General features: G+C 37.8%; 1 protein-coding gene and 1 pseudogene across 1 annotated transcript in view; both read left to right on the top strand.

Moving 5' to 3' along the window:
* OTUD7A (OTU deubiquitinase 7A) overlaps window positions 1-21,843 on the top strand; it is a 388,370-nt gene that overhangs the window by 99,143 nt on the left and 267,384 nt on the right. The window lies entirely within an intron of this gene.
* On the top strand, window positions 627-11,335 carry LOC129393967 (DEP domain-containing protein 1A-like; annotated as a pseudogene).

Here is a 21,843-nt window from a genome sequence, read left to right as displayed (position 1 = left end):
TGAACAGAAACATTCTTCTTCCTCTTTCAGTATCTACCCTTCTGTGACCTTGTTAAACTCAAGTGTTAGTTCTAGTAATTTTTCTGTACATTTTTTATAATTTTCTAAAAAACTCATCTGTGAGTAAAGTCAGTTGAGATTTATTTCTTTCCAATATGTATGCCTTTAATTTGTTGTTCTTATTTCATTGGCCAGAGCCTCTGGTACAATGTGGACCATGAGGGGCAAGCGCAGGGGATCCTTGCATGCACACTTGCACCGTCAAGTCTGATATAGGCTGTGTGTTTTCAAAGATACCCTTTGTCAGGTTGAGGGAGTCCTTTTATATTCTTAATCTGTTGAGAATTTTTTATCATGAATAGATGGTAGATTTTGCCAAAGGCTTTCGTGTATGTTCTGTATCTAGTGAGATTATTATTTGGTGTTTTCATTTATTCTGTTAACATAATATCATTATTTTCTAATGATAAACCAACCTTCCATTACTGGAATAAATTCAAATTGGTCATGGTGTATCTTTTTAAATATGTTGCTGAATTTGGTTTGCTCATATTTTGTTAAGACCATTTATGTCTGTGTTCATGAAGGATATTGGCCTATAGTTTCTTTTCTTTGTCTGGCTTTGATATCAGACTAAAGCTAACTTCATAGAATAAGTTGAGCAGTGTTCCCTCCTCCAGTATTTTATGAAAGCATTTGTGAAGGATTAATATTATACTTTCTTTAAGTCCTTGGTAGTATACACCAGTGACACCATTTCAGGGTGGACTTTACTTTGTGGGAAGAGTATTGTTACCAGCTTAATTCCTTTGCTTGTTATTGATTTATTCAGATTTTCTACTTTCTTGTTGTATAATCTTTGGTAATTTGTATATTTCTAAGAATTTGTCCACTTAATATGAGTTTTCTGACTTTTTTACATAAAGTAGTTCATATTCCCATGTAATTAATACTTTTAGTGTCTGTAGTTTTGATAGCAGTGTCCCCTCTTTCATTCATGATTTTTGTGATTTCTGTACTCTCTTGAATTATTGGTAATCTGACTAAGGGTTTGTCAGTTTTGTTAATATTTCCAAAGAGCCAACATTTGATATTTTATTTTTCTGTTTTCTGTTCTGGTCTTCGTTGTTTTCATTGTTCTGCTTTTGTGTTTAGCTTGCTTTTTTTCTAGTTTCTTAAGGTGGATGCTTAGCTTATTAATTTCATACCTGTCTTTTCTAATATAGTTACATTTTTAATTTTATTTTTTGAATTGGCATACCGCAAAATTGACTTTTTGTTGTATAGTTCTGAGTTTAACACACATATAGATTTTATTTAACCACTATCACAATCAGTGTGCAGAACAATTTCATCACCTGGCAAAACTCCCCCAAGCTGCCCATTTGTAGTGAGCCCTTCCTTTACTCCTAACTAACCCCTGGCAACCACTAATCTGCTCTCTGCCCCTATAGTTTTGCTATTTTCAGGGTGTCATAAAAATGGAATCATATGCTATGTATTATGTTTGGACTGGCTTCCTTCACTCAGCATAGCAGATTTGAGATTTATCCTTGTTGTGTGAAATCAATAGTTCATTCCTTTTTATTGCTGAAAAGTATGTCATTGTGTGGATGCACCACCGTTTGTTTATTCATTCACACTGTGAAGGATATTTGGGAGGTTCTAGTTTGGGATTATCACAAATAAAGTGGCTATGAACATTCGTGAACAGGCATTTGGGAAAACTAAGTTTTCATTTCCCTAGAATAAGTATCTAGGAATGAGATTGCTGTGTCATGCGTAAGTATATGTTTAATTTTATTTAAAAACTGCCCAACTGTATTCCAGGTGTTTTTTGCTTCATGTAATTTGAAGCTCTGTTAGGTGCATACACATTTGGGATTGTTTTTTCTTTTTGGTGCATTGAACCTTTTATCATTACATATTATATCTCTTAATCCTTGGAATTTCCCTTGTTCTAGTCTACTGTATCTGATGACAATATATCTGATGTTAATAGAACTACTGTAGCTTTGTTTCCATTAATGTTTTCATGACATATCTTTGGCCATCATTTACTTTTGACCTATGTATTTTGTTGAACTTAAAGTGGATTTCATAAAGAAAGCATTTTGTTGAGTCTTATTTTTAAATTCATTCCAATAATCGATGTCTATTAGTTGGCATATTTCAGCCCTTTGCATTTAATTATTGATTTGTTTGTACTTAGATGGACAGTTTTTTGTTATTTGTTTACTGTTTGTTCTTTCTTTTTTGTACCTGTTTCCCCTTTCCTATCTTTGGGATGCTTGAATTTTTTTAGTATTCTATTTTAACTTTTCTGTTTTTATATTCTCTTTGTATGCTTTTTGGTGATTGCTCTAGAGATTACAATATTCATACTTATTTTTTCACAGTCTGTGTAGAACAACATTTAACTATTCAATATGGAATGTAGAAACCTTACCACCATATAGGTCCCTTTACTTCACCCCCTTTATGTTGTAGGTGTCTTATGTATTACATCTGCAGACACTGAAAGTGCCACCAGTGTTATCACTTTTTTTTTTTTTTTTTTTTTGTGATGGGGTCTCTGTCACCTAGGCTGGAGTGCAGTGGCACGATCTCGGTTCATTGCAACCTCTGCCTCCCAGACTCAAGTGAGCCTCCCACCTCAGCCTCCTGAGTAGCTAGGACCACAGGCATGTGCCACCATGCCCAGCTAATTTTTGTATTTTTGGTAGAGACAGGGTTTCGTCAAGTTGCCCAGGTTGGTCTCAAACTCCTGAGCTCAAGCGATCCACCTGGCTTGGCCTCCCCAAGTGCTAGGATTACAGGCATAAGCCACCATGCCTGGCATCACCTTTACTTTATAGATATTGTATAGAAATTATGAGGCCAATCCACGCAGCCCTCTATGCTATACAAGTTGGCGGCAGGGCCAATGGTTGTGCCGAGACTCGCCGCTGCCCGGGCTGCTGGGTCTTGAGTGTCGCCTACACCGCCATGGATGCCACCGGGCGCTGACAGACCTGTGGAGAGTCGGGTTGTGCCTCCTGGGCCTTATCGGGCCACCAAGCTGTAGAATGAAGTTACCACATCTTTTCGAGCAGGAATGCCTCTAAGAAAACACAGACAACACTTTAAAAAATATGGCAATTGTTTCACAGCAGGAGAAGCAGTGGATTGGCTTTATGACCTATTAAGAAATAATAGCAATTTTGGTCCTGAAGTTACAAGGCAACAACTGTTGAGGAAATTTCTTAAGAATCGTATAATTGAAGATATCAAAGGGAGGTGGGGATCAGAAAATGTTGATGATAACAACCAGCTCTTCAGATTTCCTGCAACTTTGCCACTTAAAACTCTACCACGAAGGCATCCAGAATTGAGAAAAAACAGCATAGAGAACTTTTCCAAAGATAAAGATAGTATTTTTAAATTACGAAACTTATCTCGTAGAACTCCTGAAAAGCATGGATTACATTTATCTCAGGAAAATGCCGAGAAAATAAAACATGAAATAATAAATGAAGATCAAGAAAATGCAGTTGATGATAGAGAACTAAGCCAGGAAGACGTTGAAGAAGTTTGGAGATATTTTATTCTGATCTACCTGCAAACTATTTTAGGTGTGCCATCCCTAGAAGAAGTCATAAATCCAAAACAAGTAATTCCCCAATATATAATGGGGCCAATACAAGTAAACATGGAGTAGTTATACTACAAAACAAATCAGATGACCTCCCTCACTGGGTATTATCTGCCATGAAGTGCCTAGCAAATTGGCCAAGAAGCAATGATATGAATAATCCAACTTATGTTGGATTTGTACGACATGTATTCAGAACAATCACAGATTATTTTCTAGATCTCCCTGAACCTCTACTTACTTTTGAATATTACGAATTACTTGTGAACATTTTGGTTGCATCTTCATTTTTGTTTCATTTCGTGGTAGTTGTTTGTGGCTACATAACAGTTTCAGATAGATCCAGTGGGATACATAAAATCCAAGATGATCCAGTCTTCAAAATTCCTTCACTTAAACAATTTGAATTCCTTCAAATCAACTGAGTGCCTTCTTCTCAGTCTGCTTCATAGAGAAAAAAAAAATAAAGAAGAATCAGATTCTACTGAGAGACTACAGATAAGCAATCCAGGATTTCAAGAAAGATGTGCTAAGAAAATGCAGCTAGTTAATTTAAGAAACAGAAGAGTGAGTGCTAATGACATAATGGGAGGAAGTTGTCATAATTTAATAGGGTTAAGTAGTATGCATGATCTATCCTCTAACAGCAAACCAAGGTGCTATTCTTTGGAAGGAATTGTAGATGTGTCAGGGAATTCAAGTAAAGAGGCATCCAGTGTCTTTCATCAATCTTTTCCGAACATAGAAGGACAAAATAATAAACTGTTTTTAGAGTCTAAGCCCAAACAGGAATTCCTGTTGAATCTTCATTCAGAGGAAAATATTCAAAAGCCATTCAGTGCTGGTTTTAAGAGAACCTCTACTTTGATTGTTCAAGACCAAGAGGAGTTGTGTAATGGGAAATGCAAGTCAGAACAGCTTTGTAGGTCTCAGAGTTTGCTTTTAACAAGTAGTACAAGAAGGAATAGTTATTATCAATACACCAGTGGCTGAAATTACCATGAAACCAAATGTTGGACAAGGCAGCACAAGTGTGCAAACAGCTATGGAAAGTGAACTTGGAGAGTCTAGTGCCACAATCAATAAAAGACTCTGCAAAAGTACAATAGAACTTTCAGAAGATTCTTTACTTCCAGCTTCTTCTGTGTTGACTGGCACACAAAGTTTGCTGCAACCTCATTTAGAGAGGGTTGCCATCGATGCTCTACAGTTATGTTGTTTGTTATTTCCCCCACCAAATCATAGAAAGCTTCAACTTTTAATGCGTATGATTTCCCGAATGAGTCAAAATGTTGATATGCCCAAACTTCATGATGCAATGGCTGCGAGATCACTGTTGATACATACCTTTTCTCAATGTGTGTTATGCTGTGCTGAAGAAGTGGACCTTGATGAGCTTCTTGCTGGAAGATTAGTTTCTTTCTTAATGGATCATGATCAGGAAATTCTTCAAGTACCCTCTTACTTGCAGACTGCAGTGGAAAAACATCTTGACTACTTAAAAAGGGGACATATTGAAAGTCCTGGAGGTGGACTATTTGCTCCTTTGCCAACTTACTCATACGGTAAGCAGATTAGTGATCAGGAGTTTGATGAGCAAAAAATTTCTACCTCTCAAGCTGCAATTGCAGAACTTTTAGAAAATATTGTTAAAAACAGGAGTTTACCTCTAAAGGAGAAAAGAAAAAAACTAAAATAGTTTCAGAAGGAATATCCTTTGATATATCAGAAAAGATTTCCAACCATGGAGAGTGAAGCAGCACTTTTTGGTGACAAACCTACAATCAAGCAACCAATGCTGATTTTAAGAAAACCAAAGTTCTGTAGTCTAAGATACTAGCTGAATTAAAAATTATGTAATACTTGTGGAACTTTGATAAATGAAGCCATATCTGAGAATGTAGCTACTCAAAAGGAAGTCTGTCATTAATAAGGTATTTCTAAATAAACACATGATGTAAGGTAGTGCCAAAATAGATGTTTATCAATGTGATACTCCTAGGAAACTAACTAGATCTCAATTGAGAGCACTTAACATATACTTTTTGTTTTTAACACAGCTATCCAGTAAGGCTATCATGATGTGTGCTAAAATTTTATTTACTTGAATTTTGAAAACTGAGCTGTGTTAGGGATTAAACTGTAATTCTGTTTTTTTAAAAAAAATTTATCTGCAAATGTACAAGTTCTGAGATATTAGCTAATGAATTAGTTGTTTGGGGTTACTTCTTTGTTTCTAAGTATAAGAATGTGAAGAATATTTGAAAACTCAATGAAATAATTCTCAGCTGCCAAATGTTGCACTCTTCTATATGTTCTTTTTCCACTTTTGATCTATTTATATATATAGGTATGTGTTTTTAAAATATGTATATATTTTATCAGATTTGGTTTTGCCTTAAATATTATCCCCAACTGCTTCAGTCATTCATTTGTTCAATATATATATTTTGAATTCTAATTTTCATAATCTATTAGAAGATGAGGATGTAAAAGAAGTATAAGGCAATCATATATTCATTCAAAAGATATTTATTTAGCAACTGCTATGTGCCTTTCATTATTCCAGATATGCGGAGACAATGATAAATAAAACATATAATCTCCTCCATAAGGTATTTATTTTTTAATCAAGGGAGATACACCTATCAGATGCTTAAAATAACAACATTACCCACTGAAATCAGGGCATATAGAATCATTCAGCTAAAGACTGACTTCTATGATGATGGAACAGGTCTCTAAGCTAGTGGTTTTCGAACTGGTGCACATTAGACTCACCCGAGGAGTTTTAAAACAGCCTATATGCCCAGGGCCTAATTTATACTAATTGAATCTGAATTTTGGGGATGTTGTATAGGGATTAGTATTTTTTTTTAATCTAGGTGATTCCAATATTCATCCAACTGTGAGAATCAATGGCCTAAATGCTTTTTATAAACATTTTTATAAGTGTCAAGATAATGGCACATTGACTTTATTTTTACATTGGAAGAAAATGCTTGCCAACTATAAATGACTCTCATCTTAAAACAAGGTTCTTCAGTTTCTGCCTGATTGACTTGGTACAAACTTGAAGCAAGTTGCCTTCTATTTTTTACTTCAAGATTGTTTCATATCTATTCCTTAAGTGTAAAGAAATATATAATGCCTGGGTTGTAATAAAATCTTAATGTTTAATGACTATTCTCATTTCTCAATGTAATTTCATACTATTTCTCTATAAAATGATAGTGTTCCATTTAACATTACTGATTTTTATTAAAAACCTTGACAGAAAATTATGAATTATAAATATGACTTTATCCTGGCTATAAAATTATTGGACCAAATTGAATTCTTTCTAAGGCATTTGTATACTAAAACTTTTATTGCTTATAGATATGTAAAATGTCGATTATGTTGCAAATTGAGATTAAAATTATTTGGGGTTTTGTAACAAAAAAATTATGAGAAGAATCTATTATATTATCCATATATGTACCATTTCTGTTGCTTTTTATTTCTGAAGTTTCAAGTTTCCCTCCCGTGTCACTCTTGTCTGAGAAACTTCCATTAACATATCTTTCAGAGCAGCTCCATTGACTAATTCTCTTCATTTTCTTTCATCTGAGAATATCTTTGTTTCCTCTCCATTCTTGAAGATTATTTGTACTTAGTATAGAATTCTGGGTTAACAGTTCTTGTCTTTCATTCCTTTAAAAATGTTGTGCCTCTGTGGTTTCTGATGAGAAATCTGCAGTCATTCAGAGGGTTGTTCTCCTATTTATAATGCGGTGATTTTTCCTTGCTGTATTCAGGCTTTTTGTCAAAAATCTTGTCTTTGGTTTTCAGCCACATGATTATTATTTGTCTGGGCCTGGATTTCTTTTATTTTCTTTTGCTTGGGGTTCCCTGAGTGTCTTAAATCTATAAATTTGACTTTCACTAAATTTGGGAAGATTTCAGCCACGGTTTGTCAAATTTTCTTTTCCACACCAGACTCTTACTCCTTTCTTGGGACTTTGGTGACACAAATGTTCAACCTTTTGAATTCTTTCCCTCAGTTTCCTGAGTCTCTTAATTTTTTTCATTTTTTTCTCTCCAATGTTCAAATTAGATAATTTCTATTGATTTCTCTTCAAGTCCAATGACTTTCCTCTGCTATCTCCATTCTGCCATTTAACCCATCTAAAGAACATTTTTTACATGTCAGCTATTGTATTTTTCATCTCTAAAATTTCCACTTGATTCTTCTTTATATCTTTTTTCTTTACTGAGACTTCTGTCTTTTGTTGTTGTTGTTGTTGAGATGGAGTCTCGCTCTGTTGCCCAGGCTGGAATGCGGTGGCACGATCTCCGCTCACTGAAACCTCCGTCTCCTGGGTTCAAGTGATTCTCCTGCCTCAGCCTCCCCAGTAGCTGGGATTATAGGTACATGCTACCAAGGCCCAGTTGATTTTTGTACTTTTAGTAGAGATGGGGTTTCACCATGTTGGCCAACCTGGTCTTGAACTCCTGACCTCAGGTGATCCGCCTGCCTCAGCCTCACAAAGTGTTGGGATTACAGGCGTGAGCCACCGCACCTGGCTGACTTCTGTCTTTACATTTGTTTATTCTTACGTCTTGGAGCATGGTTATTATAGCTGCTTTTGTCTGCTTTTGCCAATATTTTTGTCGTCTCGGAGTAGCATGTGTTGTTTTTCTCTTTTCTTGTAGTAAAGGTTTTCCTGGTCATTTGTGTACCAAGTAATTTGGATTGAATCCTGGACATTTGGAATATTATGTTATCAGACTCTATGTCTTATAAGGAGAATATTGATTTTGTTTGTTTTATCAGGCAATCTACATAGCTAGGTTCAGGCTTCAAGTTCTGACCCTTTCAGGGATGTGGTTCCAAAGTTGAGTCTGTTTTCAGAGCTTTCGCAATGCTATTTGGATCCTTCTATAGCTTACGCACCACTCAGTGGCAAGCCTGGGACCTGGATGATAGCTAGTCCTATAGTTCTATAATCAAAGCCTTTGGTGTACTGTTTAGGGTTAGATTCATGCATGCACAGCTCAGAGGTGAGCCAGAAGATCACACCTCACTTTACAGGGTTACTTTCTTGAGCTTTTCCTCTTCACAGTCTTTCTGGTTCTTTATGCTCCTTTCAGTGTCCTTTGATCAGATAGCCAGGGCTTTAGTGTCCCTGCTTTGTCTTGTAGTTTATGACTTTATCTGTGTGGAGGTTAAATGGTGGGAGGACAGAGAAAAAAAGCAATGAGGATTTGCTCCAAGCCCTTGAGACCACAGCTCCTGTGGGCAGAGAGGAGAATTCCCCTCCCTCAGAGTTTTAGGAACATGCCTGGAAGCTGTGGCCACCACTCCTGCCACTGCAGAATTGCTACCACATCATTGATTTTACTGTTAGTTTTGAAAAACCAATTTGGTTGAGATATAATTCACATACCTTAATTCACCCACTAAAAGTACAGTTTATTGATTTTTAGTATATTCACAGATATATGCAACTATTCACACAACTTAATTTTGGAACACTTCATTACCCCAAAAAGAAATTCTTACCCATTACCAGTGACTTACACACATGCCCCCCTCTGTAGGCAACCATTAATCTATTTTCTGTCTTTACAGATTTATCAGGGCATTTTATACAAATGGCATCATATAATATATTATCTTTTGTGTTTGGCTTCTTTCACTTAATGTTTTCAAGGTTCATCCATGTTGTAGTAAGTACCAGTACTTTCTTCCTTTTCATTGCTGAATGATATTCAATTGTATGGATATATCACATTGCATGTATCTGGTAATCAGTTGATGGATATTTGGGTTTTTCTACTTTTGGCTAATATGAATAATGCTGTTATGACAATTCATATACAGATATGTTTTCATTTCTCTTTGGTATATACCTAGGAGTAGAATGTCTGGGTCATATGGGAATTCTATGCTTAACTTTTGAGGAACTGCTGAACTATTTTTTGAAGTAGCTGTATCATTTTATGTTCCTACCAGCAGAGTATAAGATTTCCAGTTTCTCCACATCTTTGCCAACACTTATTATTGTTTGTCTTTCTTATTATACCCATCCTAGTGGGTGTGAAGTTATATTTCGTTGTGATTTTGATTTGCTTTTCCTTAGTGACTAGTGATGTTGAGTATCTTTTCATGTGATTATTGACTGGTTTTATGTATTCTTTTGAGAAATATCTATTCAAATCCTTTGTCCATTTTTATTGGTTATTTGTGTTTTTATTATTGAGTTGTATATATCCTGTATACCAGTCCCTTATCTGATGTACATTGTGCAAATATTTTCTCCCATTCTGCAGGTTGCTTTTCCATATTCTTGATAGTGTTCTTTGAGAAAAAACTATAAATTTTTGTAATTTTGATGAAGTTCAATTTATCTGTTCTTTTGTTGATTGTACTTTTGTTATTGTACCTACAAAATTATTGCCTAACTCAAGATTACAAAGATTTACTGCTATGTTTTCTTCTAAGTGTTGTTATGCTATTGTCTCTTAGGTTTAGGAGGCTCATGATCAATCTTGTCTTAATTTTTGTGTACAGTGTGAAGTAAGGATAGAACTTTATTCATTCACTTGTGGATACTAAGTTGCCCGACCATTATTTGTTAAAAAAACAAAATAACAAAAAAACCCCAAAAAACCTGTTCTTTCCCCACAAAATTATCTTGCTGCTCTTGTAAATAATCAACCAGACATAAATGCAAGGGTTTATGCCAATACCATACTATCTTAATTATTGTGGATTTATCATAAATTTTAAAGTCAGAAAATGTGAGTCCTCCTTTGTTTTTCGAGATTATCCTGGCTATTCTCAATCCCTTGAATTTCCATATGAATTTTAGGGTCAGCTTGTCAATTTCTGAAAAAAAAGCCAGCTGGAATTTTGAAAGGGATTGGGTTGAATCTGTACATTAATCTAAGGAGTATTGCCATCTTAGCAACATTGCATTTTCTGGCCCATGAATATGGGATATCTTTTAACAGCAACACTGGAAACTGGAAGACAACGGAAGATAACTTCAATGTGTTCAATACAAAACCCTGCAAAACTAAAATTCTAATTCCAGTGAAAGTATCTTTATAAAATGAAGGGAGAAGAAGTGAGCATTTGGTGACAGAGAGTATAGATAAATCTTCAAAGATTATTGCTATAAAGGACAGCATAAAAAGGATTGGTAGCTGGAGGGAGATATGAAGTTGATTTTTAAGATGAGCAATTTATAAACATCTCATATAGAGAAGAAGGAAGTGATGAAACAGTGGAAATCAGGGCTAATTGGAAGGATGATGTCCCTTAGTAACTTTTAGCAGGTGAGGAGGGTAGCATCCAAAGGGAGGTAAGGTGAGAGAAGGATGAAGGATGAGGGTACAGAAGCTGAAGAATAATGATAGGAAGATCAAGAGTTCTCCATTAGACCACTGTGTGGAGTAGGTAGCAAAGTTATAAGGGAGACTGAAGGGAAAGAGTTTGTTGGAAATTTGAGAAAAACAGAAAAGTATGAAATTGTCATCTTGGGGAATAACAAAGTGAAATTTCCATGAAAATAAAACAATTTAGCAGTTTTCAGTGCCTATATGATATAAATTTGAAGACAGCCTAGTCATCAGAGTTCTAAGATTTTTTTCCAGTGATGTTCAGATTTGGTACAAGTCCAGAGTAAGTGATGCAGAGTAGAGGGAAGCATGGACAAAGCATGAATATTATGTGTAAAAGCATGACTCTGGCCGGGTGTGGTGGCTCATGCCTGTAATCCAGCACTTTGGGAGGCTGAGGCAGCAGGATCACTTGAGGTCAGGAGTTTGAGACCAGCCTGGCCAACATGGCAAAACCCTGCACTACTATACAAAAGATAGCCAGGCATGGTGGTGCACGCCTGTAATCCCAGCTACTCGGGAGGCTGAGGTAGGAGAATTGCTTGAACCCGGGAGGCAGAGGTGGCAGTGAGCTGAGATCACACCACTGCACTCCATCCTGGGTGACAGAGCAAGACTCCATCTCAAAAACAAAAAGGCAAAAATGCATGCCAATGTGGTAAGCCACAATCTATTAGGTGAGGCAGTTAAAGAAGCAGGACTCAGAAGGAGGAAAGTGTGAGAAGTGACAGGATTAGCAGAATGTAGGCCCTGAGAAGGGCAGACTCATGCACACATGGCCATTGGATACCTTGCAGAAATTAGTAATTCTCTTTGGGGTAGGTGCCAAATAAGTGGTAATTGACTCTGGCCACATATTATGGTCACCTGGGGACCTTTAAAAAATTTATCAGTGGGATTCAAGCCCATTGGTTCAGGATCTCTGAGCATTAGTGTCTTTTAAAAGATGCACAAGTGATTCTAATACACAGACAGAGCTGATGGGTGCTACAAGAGAGCGTGGAGTGCTGGAGACCTCGAGGCCTGGAAATACAGAGCTGCTGCCTTGCATAGCTCCCAATGGCACATTGATATGGACTGCAGTGTCCCTGGGTGGAGGGTTATAGCAATCTTAGAGCATTTTAAGATTGACAACCCACGAGAGGAGGTGTAGACCCATTAAATTATTAGGGATTTAAAATATCTAGAGCAGTGATTCTAAACCCTGGAGGGGGCAGGTCAGAAAAACACTTCAATGCCTAGATAGCATCCCAGACATCAAAATCAAAATTACATCAAAATCACTGTGGTTGAAGCCCAGGCTAAATCAGGACATTAAAAAAGCTCCCCAGTTTTTTTTTGTATGGTAAATACTGGATGGGGTGCAGCGTTGGGTGGAGATTTGATGATTTCTGATGGAGTCGTGTTGAGTTTGAGGAAGTTGTGCTTCATCCAGTTGGAGATGTCAAAGAAGCCATTAGCTCCAGGTCTGGAGCTTGGCAAAGTCTTGAGCTGAAGCAAAATAATCCTCCCCACTATGGGTGAATTGTTGATTGCTATATATTTTTAGAACATATTAGTTTTGTGATGTTCCAGTGCAAGTCATAGTCTTTATAAATGACCATGTCTGCTCTCTGGTTCGAGCAGTATTCCCATAGCTAGAGAGGAGAATACAGTTCTGGCACTGATGTGGGATGCTTGTAAAATGCAGTTAGAAGAGCGTCGGGGAAGGGAGGTTTCTGCAGAGTTTGTGTGATCGTAGCTGCTAATTTTAGAGTCAAAGGCCCAGATTGGAGAAAGACTCAGTAGAATGAGACCAGCTGAAGCTCCTGACTTACACAGCAGGGCCGTTCTTGGCTGTGTGCCCAGAGGGCAATGACCACATGCTTAGCAGGAAGGCACTATTGTTTCCTGTTTTGCTTGTTTGTGTGTTTGATTTTGTGTGTGTGTGTGACAGACATGTTGGTATTTCCCTTTATCTAAATGATACTATCCATTTCTACAGTTTTATATGTGTTTAAGAGGAGGTAGCTATCTTGAGGCAGTTTTTGAACTTTGACTACATGACTTTTAAGGTCCCTCAGTCCATTTTGATAATTTGTCAACATTAAAAGTAAATGAAAGCCTACGTTTTAGGATTCATATGAAATAAAAATCGAAGACATTTATTTTTGTGAGTTCCCTTAAAATATGTCAAACTACCTAGCATTGAATATTATTATGCTTGTTCAGGTGAGAATCTGGCCATTGTTTTGGGGTGACACAGTTCTTGCCACATCTGTTCTAAGGATCATCAGTGGGTCAACCTCATTTGTGAAAGCCTCTTCACATCCTCATATTAATTTTTGTGGAATATTTGTTTACTCAAGGCACTGACAATGCTCAAAGAATTCTATAGAATTATTTTAAAGGGCTTCCTTATTAAATTCTAATTTACCATATAAACTGCTTTGTCCAGATGAAAGTGACCCACAATTACACTTTGAAATGTAATTGACATTTCATTAGTGACTGTGGGTTTGTGTCTTGGAAGAGAGATTTTGTCTCCTTAGGGCCAGGGTTGCCCATGGTACAATTCCAGGGGAATACGTTGCGGCTGGCTGGTAATGTCCAGGGGCTGGCTCCCAAATCTCCTTGTTACATTGATTTATGTATTTATGTATTTCTGGGGTTATTGGAAATAATATTGCAGTTGTCCTCTTGACCATTGTGTTTAAGTGGTAGCAGTAGCAGTGGTACTAGGAGTGGTATAGTGAGATCTAACCTCTAGCAAGTCCTTTCTCTGTGCCAAGAACCCTTTATATATATAAACCTATATATATATAATATATATATTATTTCATTTCATCCCTGCAGTAACCCTATGAGGAAGGTGCCATTTCTATCCACATTGTATAAAAGAAGAGATGAAGTAACTTCCCCAAACTTTGGGGTTAGAATTAGATCCCTGGCTGTCTGGGCTCCAACTTAAGATCCCTGGAGATTCAGCACCAGGAGGTGCAGGATTAATGAGATCTGCTTCTGCCTTAGAGAAAAGCAGAAGCTGGGGTATGGGAGTGGATATGACAGCACAGTGAAGTTGGGTTCATCTGGACAGGCACAGAGGTTAAAGAGCCTCCATGTGATGTGTGCCTGTGCCATCTAACCCTGCTCAGTCCAGTGGCATTCCAGTGGCTCCGAGGAGACAGGAGAGATCTCCTGCTTTGAGGAAGAGGATGGTTTCCTGCCATCATTTCTATGTCATGGAGCAACTTCGGTGGCCCCCACATACCCAGTATACAATCTTTACTGCTTTCTTGTGCGTACTGTTCCTTAGAAGCAAGAGGGATGCTGAGTAGTTGTTAGGTCCGCAGTAGCTGGTGTGAGGCCAGAAGTTTTGTCTAAATTCCAAATAATGGTAAATTGTAAGCTGATCTCATCTAATTTATTTATCTTGCATAGGCTATCCCCATATTCTTATTTAACTTGAGCTGGTTCAGGGTTACTAAAAGCAGTGTGTGTGTGTGTGTGTGTGTGTGTGTGTGTGTGTGTGTGTGTTGGGTACACTGGGTTTTTATGCATTCCTGTCCTCAGAAAGGACCCAGTGAATGGATGAGAGGGCAGCCCTGTCTCTGTCACCCTGGCCATGTTAGCTTTGGGGGATGGAGCATTGAGGCCATAGTTGATTACATCACGAGGACAGTGACTTTGTGCGTCAGCACTGACTTTACGGCCTTCTCTGGGACCACAGTGGCAAGACTGTCTTATAGACATTTCCAGGGCCCTGAAAAGTACCTTGAGAGGAGAAACAAAAAGGTTTTCTTTAATGTCTACATTATTCTCACAATTATTGTTTGCAGGAGAAATCCCTGTTCCAATTTAATAAGTAAAGAGAAAGTTAAAATAATGATGAATGGTAATAATGTAAAACTCAAACTACAAAATAAAAAGAAAGATACACTGTAAAAGAGTTATTCTGTGTTTAGAAAGAAAAAGCAACAGAGGACCCACAGGCCCTTAGTCAGAGGTGTGGAAGTTGAAAGCAGGTGTCCACAGGCGCTGAAGTGTTACTGGACACAGCTAACTCCATGGCCAGTGGGGCAAGACTGGGCAAGGGGCAGCAGCTGGGCTCCTCATCTTCAGCGGAGTCCCCACTGGAGGTGAGGCTGGAGTCCTCAGCTCTGCTCCCTTGCTCTGTGACTCATGATGCGCCTTTGCAGAAGGGCTTAAGCCCATAACCCCTTTCTAGCGGACACCAGGTAGACAACACCAGCCACTGCACACCCCTGTTTGCCTTGCTGCCTGCCTGGCTGCCAGTCTGTTAACAGACCTAGGCCGCCACTGTGTGGAAAACAAGCAAACAGGCAAGGCCAAAGCTCGAAGGTAGATTGAGAAGCATTTCAGTGAAAACACCATTCTTACTTGAAAATTTCTTTGACGTTGAAGACCAGTACTTTTTTTTTTTTTTTTTTTTGAGACAGAGTCTCGCTCTGTCTCCCAGGCTGAAGTGCAGTGGCGCAATCTCTGCTCACTGCAAGCTCCACCTCCTGGGTTCACACCATTCTCCTGCCTCAGCCTCCCAAGTAGCTGGAACTACAGGCACCCGCCAGCACGCCTGGCTAATTTTTTTGTATTTTTAGTAGAGACGGGGTTTCACCATGTTAGACAGGACGGTCTTGATCTCCTGACCTCGTGATCCACCCACCTCGGCCTCCCAAAGTGCTGGGATTACAGGCGTGAGCTGCCGTGCCCAGCCAAAGACTAGCACTTTTGTTTAAGGACTGCACAGTTTAGGTTTTCCTTACATGATGCTTCCTATCTGATACTAATGGACAGGAAAGGCCCCACTGAGAGTTCTCACCCTGTAGCATTCTAGCTCGCCCTCAGATATATGAAGAAGTTCTCTTGTGTTTTCAAATGCTTCTGGCACCATCAGGCTAAAAAACCATGTATGCCACATATTATTAATACTTCCTCACTTTCCCCCTCCTTCCATTCCTCCTCCTTCCCTCTCTCCTATCTTCCCTTATTCTCTCTCCCACCTTCACTTCCCCTCTTCCCACCTTCCCTTCATCTCTCTCCTCCTTAAATAGAATTATCGCTCTTCTCTCTTTCACACACACACACACACACACACACGAACACAGAGGAACACACACATAATCACACACACACACCATCTCTCTCTTTCTCTCTGTCTCTCTCACTCTCTTCCTCTTCCTTCTGTGCCAGCCAACTAGACTAATATGGAGACCAACCAGTTATTCCAGGAGAACCTCCTTCATACCCCTACTCCAGCAGTTCTCAAACTGTGGTCTGTGGACCCCTGGGGTCCCTGAGAAGCTTTCAGGAGGTTCACAATGTCAAAATGATTTTCATAATAATATTAAAAGTGCAAATCTGGAAGCATCACATTACATGATTCAAACTATACTATAAGCCCATAGTCACCAAAACAGCATGGTACTGTTATAAAAACAGGCACATAGACCAATAGAACAGAATAGAGAACCCAGAAATAAACCCAAATACTTACAGCCAACTGATCTTCAACAAAGCAAACAAAAACGAAGTGGGGAAAGTACACCCTTTTCAACAATGGTGCTGGGATAATTGGCTGGCCACATGTAGGAGAATGAAAATGGATTCTTGTCTGTCACCTTACACAAAAATCAACTCAAGATGGATTAAAGACTTAAATCTAAGACATGAAACTATAAAAATTCTAAAAGATAACATTGGAAAAACCCTTCTAGACCTTGGCTTAGGCAAGGATTTCATGACCAAGAGCCCAAAAGCAAATGCAATAAAAACAAAGATAAATTGCTGGGACTTAATTAAACCAAAGAGCTTTTGCATGGCAAAAGGAACAGCCAGCAGAGTAAACAGACAACCCACAGAGTGGGAGAAAATCTTCACAATCTATATGTCTGACAAAGGACTAATATCCAAAATCTACAATGAACTCAAATCAACAAGAAAAAAAAATCCCGTTAAAAAGTAGGCTAAGGACATGTATAGACAATTCTCAAAAGAAGATATACAAATGGCCAACAATCATATGAAAAAATGCTCAACATCACTAATGAGCAGAAAAATGCAAATCAAAACCATAATGCAATACCACCTTACTCCTGCAAGAATGGCCATAATCAAAAAAATCAAAAAATAGTAGATATTGGCATGGATGCAGTGAACAGGGAACACTTCTACACTGCTGGTGGGAATGTAAACTAATACAACCACTATGGAAAACAGTGTGGAGATTCCTTAAAGAACTAAAAGTAGAACTACCACTTGATCCAGCAATCCCACTGCTTGGTATCTACCCAGAGAAAAGTCATTATACAAAAAAAGATAACTGCACATGTGTGTTTATAGCAGCACAATTCTCAATTGCAAAAATGTGGAACTGATCCAAATGCCCATCAATCAAGGAATGGATAAAGAAACTGTGAGATAGATAGATATAAAACAGGTTATATATCACATATATATATATATATGATGGAATACTACTCAGTCATAAAAAGGAATGAATTAATGGCATTTGCAGCAACCTGGATGAGATTGGAGACCATTATTCTAAGTGAAGTAACTCAGGAATGGACAACCAAACATTGTATGTTACCATGCATAAGTGGGAGCTAAGCTATGAGGATGCAAAGGCATAAGAATGACACAGTGGACTTTGGGGACTTGGGGAAAGAGTGGGAAGGGGGTGAAGGATAAAAGACTAGAAATAGGGTACAGTGTATACTGCCTGGGTGATGGGTGCACCAAAATCTCACACGTCACCACTAAGGAACTTACTCGTGTAACCAGACACCACCTGTCTCCCAATAACCTATGGAAATATAAATAAATATTTGGTAGAATTCTCCAGTGACACTGCCTGGATCTGGAGATTTCTTTTTTTGGGAGTTTGCTTAAAAAAAAAAAGTCATTTGCCTTTTTCACTATGTGAACATTTGGGCCATGGTACAAGAAGTAATGGTGGTAAAACTGCTGGCACCTTAGCTTGAATCAAGCTTGTGGCATCAAACTGCGCCATTAGTCATTGTATTCCTCACTGTTTTGCACAATGTAAAAGTAAATGCTAATTTCCCTTAGTAATGTCCCTGATGAAACAGTAAAAATGATTCATTTTATTAAATATTGACCCTTGACTACAAGTCGTTTTAATATTCTGAGCACTTCTGCTGCATATGATGATGGTGGTCTTAAAACGAAATCACCATCTGTGCAGTTGTTTCAGTTGCAAGCTGAACTGGCCCCCTTTTCCATGAAACACCACTTTTACCTGAAAGAATGACTGACAAACTATGTTTACTCAGACTTTGTTATATGGCAAAGATTTTTTTTTTCAAAAATGATGAGGGTAAGTCTCTCAGTTAAAACAATTAATACCATTTGTTGCTTTCCAGTCAACATTCATATTCTTTAAAACATGACCTAAATAGCTTACCAGCACTTAAATTCTGCATTAATATTGGCGGTAATATTAGTGAATGTGATTTTTGATATTGCATAATATATAGTATGTCAACATTTGAAAAAGTTTCATAACTCAGCAAGCTAATGTTTTCCAGATGACTAATGCATGATGTAGCAAAATTATGCATGAATAAAAGATTCATTTGAAGTGTAAGCTAGACCAATGGATTTTAGAGTAACAGAGTACAAAATGTTCATTGATGTCATGTTAGATTCCACAGTGCCACTAGCTTTTAAGCAACTATCACTTGTCAAGTTTCAGAATGATATCAAAGAATATCCTACAATTATTTGAAAAACCTACTAAAATACTCCTCACTTTTCCAACTACATTTCTCTATGAGGATAGATTTTCCTCATATACGTCATCCAAAACAACATAGTTTTCTTTGTAGTTGTACTGTATTTGTATGTATCCATACACATCATACTTTAGCATTGCATGTTTTCAACTTTACATAAATGGAATCATACTGTATATATTTTGTGTTTTTCTTTCTTGTTTGATTCAACATATACTTTGAATCAAAGCATCACTGTAGGTACCTGGAGTTCTTTCATATTCAGTGTTTTATTTGTATATGAATATGCCACATTCATTTATAAATTATTTTAAAATTTTAATTTTAGATTCAGTAGCTATGTGTGCAGGTTTGTTACAAGGGTATATTGTGTGATGCTGGGGTTTGGGCTTCTATTGATCCCATCATGTACATAGTGAACATAGTACCCAACAGGTAGTTTTTCAGCCCTTGCCCCCTTCTCTCCTTCTCTTCCTTTGGAGTTTCTGGCATCTGTTATTCCTGTCTTTATGTCTGTGCATACCCAATATTTAGCTCTCACATACAATATTTGGTTTTCTGTGTTAATTGCACTAGGATAATGGCCTCCAGCTCCACCTATGTTGTTTGAAAAGGACATTATTTCATCCTTTTTTTGGCTGCAGAGTATTCCATGGTGTATATGAAACACATTTTCTTTTTTCAGTCCATCACTGATGGGCATCTAGGTTGATTCCATGTCTTTGTTGCTGTGAATAGTGCTACAATGAATATACGTATGCATGTATCTTTTGGGTAGTACAATTTATTTTCTTTTGGGTAGATACCCAGTAATGGGATTGTTGGATTGAATGGTAGTTCTCTTTTTAGTTCTTTGCAAACTGCTTTCTGCAGTGGCTGAACTAATCTACTTTCCCACATGCAGTGTGTAAGTGTTCCCTTTTCTCTGTAGCCTCACTGTCTGTTATTGTTTGGATTTTTAATAATGGCCATTCTGACTGGTATGAGATGGTGTCTTTTTGTGGTTTCGGCATGCATTTCTCTGATGATTAGTGATGTTGAGCAGTTTTTCATATGTTTGTTGGCCACTCATATGTCTCTTTTTGAGAAGTGTCTCTTTATGTCCTTTACCCACTGTTTAATGAGGTTGTTCCTTGCTTTATTGATTTGTTTGCATTCCTTATAGATTATGGATATTAGTCCTTTGTCAGAGGCATAGTTTGTGAATATTTTCTGCCATTTCTCTAGGTGGTATATTTACTCCGTTAGTTTATTTTGCTGTGCAGAAGCTCTTTAGTTTAATTTTGTCCCACTTGTCAATTTTAGTTTTTGTTGCAATTGCTTTTGAGGACTTAGTCGTAAGTTCTTTGCCTAGGCTGATGTCCAGAAGGGCATTTTCTAGGTTTTCTTCTAGGATTTTTATAGTTTGAGGTCTTACATTTAAGATTTTAATCCATCTTGAGTTAATTTTTTATATGGCGATAGGGAGGGGTCCAGTTTCATTCTTCTGCATATGGCTAACCAGTTTTCCCAGCACCATTTGTTGAATAAGGGAGTCCTTTCCCCATTGCCTATTTTTGTCGACTTTGTTTCTATTCAACAATGACTAGTTCAACTTATCCTGAAACAAATAATAATTATACATAGTATTAAAGGGTGGGAAGATTAGTTGGTTGTAGATGTGTGGCTTTACTTCTGGGCTCTCTGTTTTGTTCCATTGATCTATGTGTCCACTTTTGTGTCAGTACCATACTGTTTTGGTTACTGTGGTCTTGTAGTATAGTTTGAAGCTGGGTAATGAGATGCCTCCAGCTTTGTTCTTTTTGCTCAGGATTTCTTTGGCTATTCAGGCTCTTTTTGATGTCATGTAAATTTTGGATTTTTTTTTCTAATTCTGCAAAAAATGACATTAGTGATTTGATAGCAATAGTGTTAAATCTGTAAATTGCTTTGGGCACTATGACCTTTTTTTTTTTGTTTTGTTTTTTTTTTTTTTTGAGTCAGATTCTCTGTTGCCCGGGCTAGAAAGCAGTGGCATGATCTTGGCTCACTGCAACCTCTGCATCCCAAGTTCAGGCTATTCTCAAGCCTCAGTCTCCTGAGTAGCTGGGATTATAGGTGCCTGCCACCACACCCAGCTAATTTTTGTATTTTTTGTAGACAGGCTTTCACCATGTTGGCCAGGCTGGTCTCGAACTCCTGACCTCAAGTGATCCACCCGCCTCAGCCTCCCAAAGTGCTGGGATTACAGGCGTGAGCCACCATGCCCGGTCGAACATTTTAACAATATTGATTCATCCAATTCATGAGCATGGAATGCATTTCCATTTGTGTCATCCGTAATTTCTTTTATCAGCGTTTTTGAGTTCTGCTTTAGAGATGTTTCACCCTCTTGGTTAAGTATTCGTAAGTATTGTATTTTTTTGTGTGGCCATTGTAAATGGCATTGTGTTCTTGATTTGACTCCCAGCTTGAATGTTATTGGTGTATAGAAACGCTACTGATTTTTGCACGTTGATTTTGTATCCTGAAACTTTACTTACTATGTTTATCAGATCTAGTGCCCTTTTCATGGCATCTTTAGGGTTTTACAAGGTATGGAATTATGTCATTCATGAAGAGAGATAGTTCGACTTCCTTTTTTTAAAAAAAAAAATTGTACGCCTTTTATTTCTTCCTCTTGCCTGATCGTTCTGGTTAGGACTTCCACCACTATGTTGAATATGAGTGGTGAAAGTGGGCATCCTCATGTTGTTCTAGTTTTTAAGGGGAATGCTTCCAGCTTTTGCCCATCCAGTGTGATGTTTGAATATGCCACTTTTAAAATGCACTCTACTGGGTAAGCATTTGGATTCTTTGCAGTTTGGAACTATTATAACACTGCCATTAGCCTTCTCAGACTTGTACTCTGGTGTCTATGTGCGTAGGTTAGTCTAGGGGTATATAATGATGTGGCGTTGTTGGCTCATGGGGGATATCTGTCTCAAATTCACACACTGAATACCAAACTGTTTTCCAAAGTGGATGTGCCAATGTATACTTCTACCAGCAGTGTACGAGAGCTCACTTTACTCCACATCC

Source organism: Pan paniscus, chromosome 16 (assembly GCF_029289425.2).
Source record: "Pan paniscus chromosome 16, NHGRI_mPanPan1-v2.0_pri, whole genome shotgun sequence".
NCBI classification, from domain to species: domain Eukaryota; kingdom Metazoa; phylum Chordata; class Mammalia; order Primates; family Hominidae; genus Pan; species Pan paniscus.
This window is presented reverse-complemented; position numbering and strand designations above follow the sequence as displayed.